General features: G+C 42.5%; 1 protein-coding gene across 1 annotated transcript in view; it reads left to right on the top strand.

Moving 5' to 3' along the window:
• Positions 1–10,000, top strand: part of LOC109910292 (glutamate receptor 3) — a 241,687-nt gene that overhangs the window by 95,384 nt on the left and 136,303 nt on the right. The gene's annotated exons all lie outside the window — the stretch shown is intronic.

The raw sequence follows: 10,000 nt of genomic DNA, 5'->3' as shown, positions 1-10,000 counted from the left end.
CACTGTACAACCCACAACCTACTGTACATCCCACAACCCACAACCCACTGTTCAACCCACATCCCACTGTTCAACCCACATACCACAACCCACTGTACAAATCAAATCAAATCAAATTGTATTTGTCACATACACATGGTTAGCAGATGTTAATGCGAGTGTAGCGAAATGCTTGTGCTTCTAGTTCCGACAATGCAGTAATAACAAGTAATCTAACTAACAACTCCAAAACTACTGTCTTATACACACAAGATTAGGGGGGTAAAGAATATGTACATAAAGATATATGAATGAGTGATGGTACAGAGCGGCATAGGCAAGATAGATGGTATCGAGTACAGTATATACATATGAGATGAGTATGTAAACAAAGTGGCATAGTTAAAGTGGCTAGTGATACATGTATTACATAAAGATGCAGTAGATGATATAGAGTACAGTATATACGTATACATATGAGATGAATAATGTAGGGTATGTAAACATTATATTAGGTAGCATTGTTTAAAGTGGCTAGTGATATATTTTACATCATTTCCCATCAATTCCCATTACAACCCACAATCTACTGTTTACCCACATACCACAACCCACACGTCCTTCAACACATCTACAAACAGACAGGCTCCGTATCTCCATCCTCTCTCTCTCTCTCTCTCTCCAATCTTCCCCTCTGTCAGGTTAGTCTGCCCCTAGACCAGAGAGAGAAGAACACCATACCCAGGAAGAATTGATTTACTGGCCTTTACCTGTGTAAGGACAACTGGCACACATCCACTTACATAGCCCCTTGCCAAACACACCCACACCCACACATACACAGAGACACGCCCATTTACAGCTGAATGTGTAAGTCAATCCCCTATTAGGTTGAGGATATTGTCCCCCAGAGAGGATTAAAGGGCTTAATTGATGCTCTCCATCCAGGAATCAGTCACACTGAGCTATGGCTCATCAGGTAGGCCGATGTCTCATGGATTGGTGTGTGTTTGTGCTAGTCTGTCAAGTGCTATACCCTCTGTGTGTGTGTGTGTGTGTGTGTGTGTTTGTGTGTCAAGCAACATCTCTATGCCCTCCTTACACACAGGTTATCAGAAGAAGCAGCTCGCCTGGTAATACAACCACTTAGGACAGGAGAAGAGACTGGAGAGAGGCATCGTTTCTGTTTTAATGAAGTCAGACTGGGGGAAGGCATCGTTTCTGTTTTAGTAAAGTTAGACTGGGGAAGGCATCATTTCTGTTTTAGTAAAGTTAGACTGGGGAAGGCATCGTTTCTGTTTTAGTAAAGTTAGACTGGGGGAAGGCATCGTTACTATTTTAATAAAGTTAGACTGGGGAAGGCATCGTTTCTGTTTTAATAAAGTCAGACTAGGGAAGGCATCGTTACTATTTTAATAAAGTCAGACTAGGGAAGGCATCGTTTCTGTTTTAATAAAGTCAGACTAGGGAAGGCATCGTTTCTGTTTTAATAAAGTCAGACTAGGGAAGGCATCGTTTCTGTTTTAATAAAGTCAGACTAGGGAAGGCATCGTTACTATTTTATTAAAGTTAGACTAGGGAAGGCATCGTTACTATTTTAATAAAGTTAGACTGGGGAAGGCATCGTTTCTGTTTTAATAAAGTCAGACTAGGGAAGGCATCGTTACTATTTTAATAAAGTTAGACTGGGGAAGGCATTATTTCTGTTTTAATAAAGTTAGACTGGGGAAGGCATCGTTACTATTTTAATAAAGTTAGACTAGGGAAGGCATCGTTACTATTTTAATAAAGTCAGACTAAGGAAGGCATCGTTTCTGTTTTAATAAAGTCAGACTAGGGAAGGCATCGTTACTATTTTAATAAAGTCAGACTAGGGAAGGCATCGTTTCTGTTTTAATAAAGTTAGACTGGGGGAAGGCATCGTTACTATTTTAATAAAGTTAGACTGGGGAAGGCATCGTTACTATTTTAATAAAGTCAGACTAGGGAAGGCATTACCTTAATTAAGTGTCTTTTGTATGTAGTATTAGTAGATAGTAATCACATGTGTACCTGAGAATCAGAGGGTCATTTATACCTTTTGATAATAAGATGGCCGTATACCACTTCTTCACAGATATTTTAGGACTTCAGACAGTACATAAGCTAAACTGACCCTATATAGTGCATTAGTTAGGGCCCCGATAAAAAGTGAAGAACTACTGTATATTCGAGAAAAGGGTGTAATTTGGGACCCACACTTTGTGTTCTCAGTCTGTTAATGTATCTAGTAAATAAACTAAGACCATGTCATTGGCATCAGCCTCCAGACATCAAATAAAACCCCACTGGAATGTATATCCATCGATAATGAAAGAGAATATTTTTAACTCTCAGTTCTTCAATGCAACCTGATTGAACAACAATAATGCCCGGGGCTTTCCTGTCTGCCTGCCAGCCAGCAGCTGGAGAGAGAGAAAATGATTTAAAGAAGCACACATACGCAGACACACACACACACAGACACACACACTATTATTCATGATACGGAAGGAACTCAAAAATAACTAATCTTCCCTTTTCATGTCCATCGTCCAGACCAGCGTTTTTATTTAGTCGATAAACCAGATGAATTACAATCAAACTACATGCATTAGCCTGTCTTATTGGCCCTGCATTAGCCTGTCTTATTGGCCCTGCATTAGCCTCTCTTATTGGCCCTGCATTAGCCTGTCTTAATGGCCCTGCATTAGCCTGTCTTATTGGCCCTGCATTAGCCTGGCTTATTGGCCCTGCATTAGCCTGTCTTATTGGCCCTGCATTAGCCTGTCTTAATGGCCCTGCATTAGCCTGTCTTATTGGCCCTGCATTAGCCTGGCTTATTGGCCCTGCATTAGCCTGTCTTATTGGCCCTGCATTAGCCTGTCTTATTGGCCCTGCATTAGCCTCTCTTATTGGCCCTGCATTAGCCTATCTTAATGGCCCTGCATTAGCCTGTCTTATTGGCCCTGCTAAAAATTGATTTTTGGCTTTAGTACTGCTGGGCTTTCAATCTGAAACAGCACTCATCCACTCTGCTGTTTGCTGCAGCGTCTGATGTATTGGAGAGAACATTTAGTCTAAATGCTTCTGTCAGAGACATGCTTCCTGAGAGATGTTAGAGGATATGATGAAAGATGAAAGAGTGTGTGTGTGTGTGTGTGTGTGTGTGTGTGTGTGTGTGTGTGTGTGTGTGTGTGTGTGTGTGTGTGTGTGTGTGTGTGTGTGTGTGTGTGTGTGTGTGTGTGTGTGTGTGAGAGAGATGATGGAAGAGCGCATTAGCAGGTGGATGGACACTGGATGAAAGGTCTATTTTTGACAGACATTAAGGCAGGCAGCCGTTTCTCACTCTCAGGTAATTCAGAGTGAACGGACATTAAGACAGAAGGGTATGGCGGTGTGTGTGTGTTTGTGTGTGTGTGCATGCGTGTGTGTGTGTATATGTTTGTGTGTGGTCTGTTTACAGGCTTCAGATGCTTTGTATATTAACCAAGCCATAGAGGTGAAAGGTCGTGTCCATGGTAATAAGACACATACTGCATCCCAAATGGCACCCTGCATCTAATATAGCACACTACCCAATGGGCCCTGGTCAGAAGTAGTGCATTACCCTTTGGGCCCTGGTCAAAAGTAGTGCACTACCCTATGGACCCTGGTCAAAAGTAGTGCACTATAAAGGGAATAGCGTGACGTTTGGGATGCTGACATAGCCTATAAATTAGAAACAAAGAACTAGAAAAGCAGCAGGAGTAACATTGGCCCTTTCTACTGTCCTCTCTTACCTGACCCGGAGCCGTGGCCTGCTAAATGGATGCACTAAACTGTAAATCACAGTTACCTCATTCAAACCCCCTGTAGCCTTTGTCCATCTCTATCGCTCCGTCTGCAGTATCTCTCCATCTCTATCTCTCCTTATGTAGACTCTCTCAATATCTCTCTCTCCGTCTGCAGTATCTCTCCACCTCTATATCTCCTTCTGCAGCCTCTCTCCACCTCTATATCTCCTTCTGCAGCATCTCTCCACCGCTATCTCTCCTTCTGCAGCATCTCTCCACCTCTATCTCTCCTTCTGCAGCATCTCTCTCTCTCCATCTCTATTTCTCCTTCTGTAGCCTCTCTCCATCTCTATCTCTCCTTCTGCAGCCTCTTTCCATCTCCATTTCTCATTCTGCAGCATCTCTCTCTCTCCATCTCTCTCTCCTTCTGCAGCATCTCTCTCTCTCCATCTCTATCTCTCCTTCTGCAGCATCTCTCTCCATCTCTATCTCCTTCTGAAGCATCCCTCTCTCTCCATCTCTCTCTCCTTCTGCAGCATCTCTCTCTCCATCTCTATCTCTCCTTCTGCAGCATCTCTCCATATCTATCTCTCCTTCTGCAGCATCTCTCCGTCTCTATCTCTCCTTCTGCAGCCTCTCTCTCTCCATCTCTCCATCTCTATCTCTCCTTCTGCAGCATCTCTCCATCCCTATCTCTTCTTCTGCAGCCTCTCTCTCTCCATCTCTCCATCTCTCTCTCCTTCTTCAGCCTCTCTCCATCTCAATCTCTCCTTCTGTAGCCTCTCTCCATCTCTTTCTCTCCATCTCTCCTTCAGTAGCCTCTCTCCGTCTATATTCAATTAAATTCAATTCAAGGGGCTTCATTGGCATGGGAAATATGTGTTAACTTTGCCAAAGCAAGTGAGGTAGATATATCTATATCTCTCCATCTCTTTCTCTCCATTTCTATCTCTCCATTTCTATATCTCCTTATGTAGCCTCTCTCCTCTATTTCTCTTTCTGTAGCCTCTCTCCTTCTATATCTCTCCATCTCTATCTCTCCATCTCTATTCCTTCTGTAGCCTCTATCCTTCTCTATCTCTCCATCTCTATCTCTCCATCTCTATCTCTCCATCTCTATTCCTTCTGTAGCCTCTCTCCTTCTCTATCTCTCCATCTCTATCTCTCCATCTCTATCTCTCCATCTCTATTCCTTCTGTAGCCTCTCTCCTTCTCTATCTCTCCATCTCTATCTCTCCATCTCTATCTCTCCATCTCTATCTCTCCATCTCTATTCCTTCTGTAGCCTCTCTCCTTCTCTATCTCTCCATCTCTATCTCTCCATCTCTATCTCTCCATCTCTATTCCTTCTGTAGCCTCTCTCCTTCTATATCTCTCCATCTCTATCGCTCCATCTCTATCTCTCCATCTCTATCTCTCCATCTCTATTCCTTCTGTAGCCTCTCTCCTTCTCTATCTCTCCATCTCTATCTCTCCATCTCTATCTCTCCATCTCTATTCCTTCTGTAGCCTCTCTCCATCTCTATCTCTCCATCTCTATTCCTTCTGGAGCCTCTCTCCTTCTCTATCTCTCCATCTCTATCTCTCCATCTCTATCTCTCCATCTCTATTCCTTCTGTAGCCTCTCTCCTTCTCTATCTCTCCATCTCTATCTCTCCATCTCTATTCCTTCTGTAGCCTCTCTCCTTCTGTAGCCTCTCTCCTTCTCTATCTCTCCATCTCTATCTCTCCATCTCTATCTCTCCATCTCTATCTCTCCATCTCTATTCCTTCTGTAGCCTCTCTCCTTCTCTATCTCTCCATCTCTATCTCTACATCTCTATTCCTTCTGTAGCCTCTCTTCTTCTCTATCTCTCCATCTCTATTCCTTCTGTAGCCTCTCTCCTTCTCTATCTCTCCATCTCTATCTCTCCATCTCTATCTCTACATCTCTATTCCTTCTGTAGCCTCTCTTCTTCTCTATCTCTCCATCTCTATTCCTTCTGTAGCCTCTCTCCTTCTGTAGCCTCTCTCCTTCTCTATCTCTCCATCTCTATCTCTCCATCTCTATTCCTTGTGTAGCCTCTCTCCTTCTCTATCTCTCCATCTCTATTCCTTCTGCAGCCTCTCTCCTTCCTATTTTTTCTGTTTTCCCATATACTTTCCAGGGGTAAATTATTCTCCAATGTCCCACTCTCCTTCATCATGCATAAACAGAAGAATCGCTCATTTAAAGAGAGATTGCTGGGCCAGGGTTTTTTGGGGCGAAGTGAGATGGACTATTGCCTTCTCTGTCGCTGCGGTGTGTGTGTGTTTGTGTGTGTCCGTTGCGAGAAGATGTGTGTGTGTTTGTGTGTGCATGCATGCAGTGCGAGGCGACATGTGTGTGTGTGTGGTGCGAGGCTGTGTGTGGTGCAGTGCAATGCTAGGCGGTGTGTGTGCGGTGCGAGGCAGTGATCCTGTGTGTGTGTGTGTGTGTGTGTGTGTGTGTGTGTGTGTGTGTGTGTGCGTTCATGTATGGGCAGGTAATTGCAAGGCAGCAGAGAGAGAGATGAATGATTACAGCCTTTATTGTCTCTCCTAGTCACAATCACCACTGATTCAGCACTCACCTCTACTTTAATTATGAGACATACTCTCTACTTGTTCTATTGATCTCTCTCTCTCTCTCTCTCTCTCTCTCTCTCTCTCTCTCTCTCTCTCTCTCTCTCTCTCTCTCTCTCTCTCTCTCTCTCTCTCTCTCTCTCACTCTCTCTGTTTATTCTCTCTCTCTCTCTGTTTATTCTCTCTCTCTCTCTACCTCTCTTTACCTCTACCTCTCTCTACCTCTCTCTACCTCTACCTCTCTCTCTACCTCTCTCTCTACCTCTCTCTCTCTACCTCTCTCTCTCTCTCCATCTCTCCCTCTCTCCATCTCTCCCTCTTTCCCTCTACCTCTACCTATACCTCTCTCTCTACCTCTCTCTCTCTACCTCTCTCTCTCCCTCTCTCCCTCTTTCCCTCTACCTCTACCTCTACCTCTCTCTCATTATAAAATTATTTGTAACAGGCAGAGAATACAACTGGTGTAGACGTTATCGCGAAATGCTTACTTATGAGCCCTTTCCAACAATGCACAGTTCAAAAATAAAATAGTAACTTAACAGGAATAAAATAATATACACAAGACTGGAGCTACAGATTATACAGGAAGTACTAGTACCAGATCAATGTGATACTATATACAGGAAGTACCAGTACCAGATCAATGTGATACTATATACAGGAAGTACCAGTACCAGATCAATGTGATACTATATACAGGAAGTACCAGTACCAGATCAATGTGCTACTATGTACAGGGTGTACCAGTACCAGATCAATGTGCTACTATGTACAGGGTGTACCAGTACCAGATCAATGTCGAGCTATATACAGGAAGTACCAGATCAATGTGCTACTATGTACAGGGTGTACCAGTACCAGATCAATGTGGAGCTATATACAGGGAGTACCAGTACCAGATCAGTGTGCAGAGGTATGAGGTATTTGAGGTAGATATTGTCTTGACGTTGCCCTGTTGGGTTAGGTTTATGACCACCCCAAAAAATATCTTTCCCCCTTTTCTCTCCACGCTACAGAATGTACTCTTGGAATTCCCTTTGTTGACATAGAGAGAGTATGATAACATCAAAAGGTTGGGAATGCAACAATATTTCCCTTTCTCAACTTATTCAAAGGACAATGGCAATCTCTGCTGGGAAAACCAGTCTTCTCTCTTCGACCCATCTATTGAAGCGCAGCTCAAAGTAAATATATATATCTTGTGTTTTCCTTTTCCGAATGGGCGGTAATTACAATGCATAAGATTCTGTATTTATGGTAGCATAGCTTCTCAAGGTCCGATAGAGACCCAATACCTTTGTCCCTCAGTCTTCCCGCTCTTTCATTCAAACCCCACCCCCTTCCTTTGTGTAACCAGCCATCATATCTGGTTAGTCCACTAGGGGCTTTTCATGACATGAATAGTAATCGATGTGTGATCTATCCTGTGTATATATAAATGTAATTCTTTGTGATTATTTAGATATTTAGTAAATAAATCATTAAGCCAATCTGTGTATTGCTGAATCAACTCATTAGGGTTCGTGCAGATAACCAAGTCCTTACAACAGTCAGAATGAGACCGATCGAGGTGACGGTTAATAATTGAAATAAAAGATCTCCAGATCTTTAAGAGAGTGGATTCGGGAGATAACCACTCTACATCAATGACTGCTTCTGTTGTGCCCCAGTTATTAATGGTTTAATTGTTGCATGGTTTAATTCAATCACGTAATAAATTAAACGTTAGGTAATCGATTTGATAAAATAGCATGTCATATAATTTTTATCATAGTCAGATACGACAATATGTACACGAAGACAGGGTAAAATGACTAGGCATCAGGATAGATAATAATAAGAGTAAAATATAGAACAGAGCACTCTCTCTCTCTCTCTCTCTCTCTCTCTCTCTCTCTCTATCTCTGTCTCTGTCTTTGTCTCTCTCTCTCTCTCTCTCTCTCTCTCTCTCTCTCTCTCTCTCTCTCTGTCTCTCTCTCTCTGTCTCTGTCTCCCTCTCCCTCTCTCTCTCCCTCTCTCTCTCTCTCTCTCTCTCTGTCTCTCTCTCTCTCTCTCTCTATCTCTGTCTCTGTCTCTCTCTCTCTCTCTCTCTCTCTCTCTCTCTCTCTGTCTCTCTCTCTCTGTCTCTGTCTCCCTCTCCCTCTCTCTCTCCCTCTCTCTCTCTCTCTCTCTCTCTCTCTCTCTCTCTCTCTGTCTCTCTCTCTCTCTCTACATTCAATTAATTTCAAGGGTCTTTATTGGCATGGGAAACATGTGTTAACATTGACAAAGCAAGTGAGGTAGATAATATACAAAAGAGAAATAAACAATAAAAGAGAGTATGGGACATATTGTTCCATTCCACAACCTTTTGACGTGACCTTTCTCAACCAGTTGAAAGTGTCCGTTGGTGCTTAAATAATATGATGTCAGATCAGTTGTTGTCTGGGACATTATATTTGATGATAGGACATAAATTGTATCATGGAAAGTCTACACGATCTAGTTATCATATTCACATGGAATTGTTGTGCATTTTAAATATTTAAATATGAAACTATTTGTGAAAAGATTTAATGTAATTTTAGCTTCTAAATTTTAGCTTCTCTCTCTCTCGCTATATATACACCCCCAGTACCTGTCAAAACTTTGGACACACCCACTCATTCAAGTGTTTTTCTTTATTTTTAATATTTTCTACATTGTAGAATAATAGTGAAGACATCAGATGAAATAAAATGAAATAACACAATTGGAATCATGTAGTAACCAGAAAAGTGTTAATCATAAATCTAAATGTATATTATATTTGAAATTCTTCAAAGTAGCCACCCTTTGCCTTGCTTACAGTTTTGCACCCTCTTGGCATTCTCTCAACCAGATTCACCTGGAATGCTTTCCCAACAGTCTTGAAGGATTGCTAAGCACTTGTTGGCTGCTTTCCCTTCGTTCTGCGGTCCCAAACATCTCAATTGGGTTGAGGTTGGGTGATTGTGATCCAAGGTCATCTGATGCTCCACTCCATCACTCTCCTTCTTGGTCAAATAGCCCTTACACAGCCTGGAGGTGTTTAGTCCATTTGAAACACAAATTATAGTCTCACAAAGCGCAAACCAGATGGGATGGTGTTTCGCTGCAGAGTGCTATGGTAGCCGTGCTGGTTAAGTGTGCCTTGAATTCAAACTAAATCACTGAGTGTGTCACCAGCAAAGCACCACCACACTATCAGACCTCCTGCTCCATGCTTCACAGTGGGAACCACACGTGCAGAGACCGTCTGTTCACCTACTCTGCGTCTCTCAAAGACACGGCGGTTGGAACCAAAAATCTCAAATTTGGACTCATCAGACCAAAGGACAGATTTCCACCAGTCTAATGTCCATTGCACGTGTTGCTTGGCCCTAAGCAAGTCTCTTCTTATTATTGGTGTCCTTTAGTAGTGGTTTCTTTGCAGCAATTTGTCAATGAAGGCCTGATTCACGCAGTCTCTTCTGAACAGTTGATGGTGTGAAGCATTTATTTATGTGGCAATTTCTGAGGCTGGTAACTCTAATGACTTTATCCTCTGCAGCAGAGGTAACTCTGGGGCTTCCTTTCCTGACAGTTTCATCATAGTGCTTGATAGTTTTAGCGGTTGCACTTGAAGAAACTTTCAAAGTTCATGA

The sequence above is a fragment of the Oncorhynchus kisutch genome, linkage group LG19 (assembly GCF_002021735.2).
Source record: "Oncorhynchus kisutch isolate 150728-3 linkage group LG19, Okis_V2, whole genome shotgun sequence".
NCBI lineage: Eukaryota > Metazoa > Chordata > Actinopteri > Salmoniformes > Salmonidae > Oncorhynchus > Oncorhynchus kisutch.
Note: the sequence above shows the minus strand (reverse complement) of the source record. Positions and strands in the feature narration are given on the sequence as shown.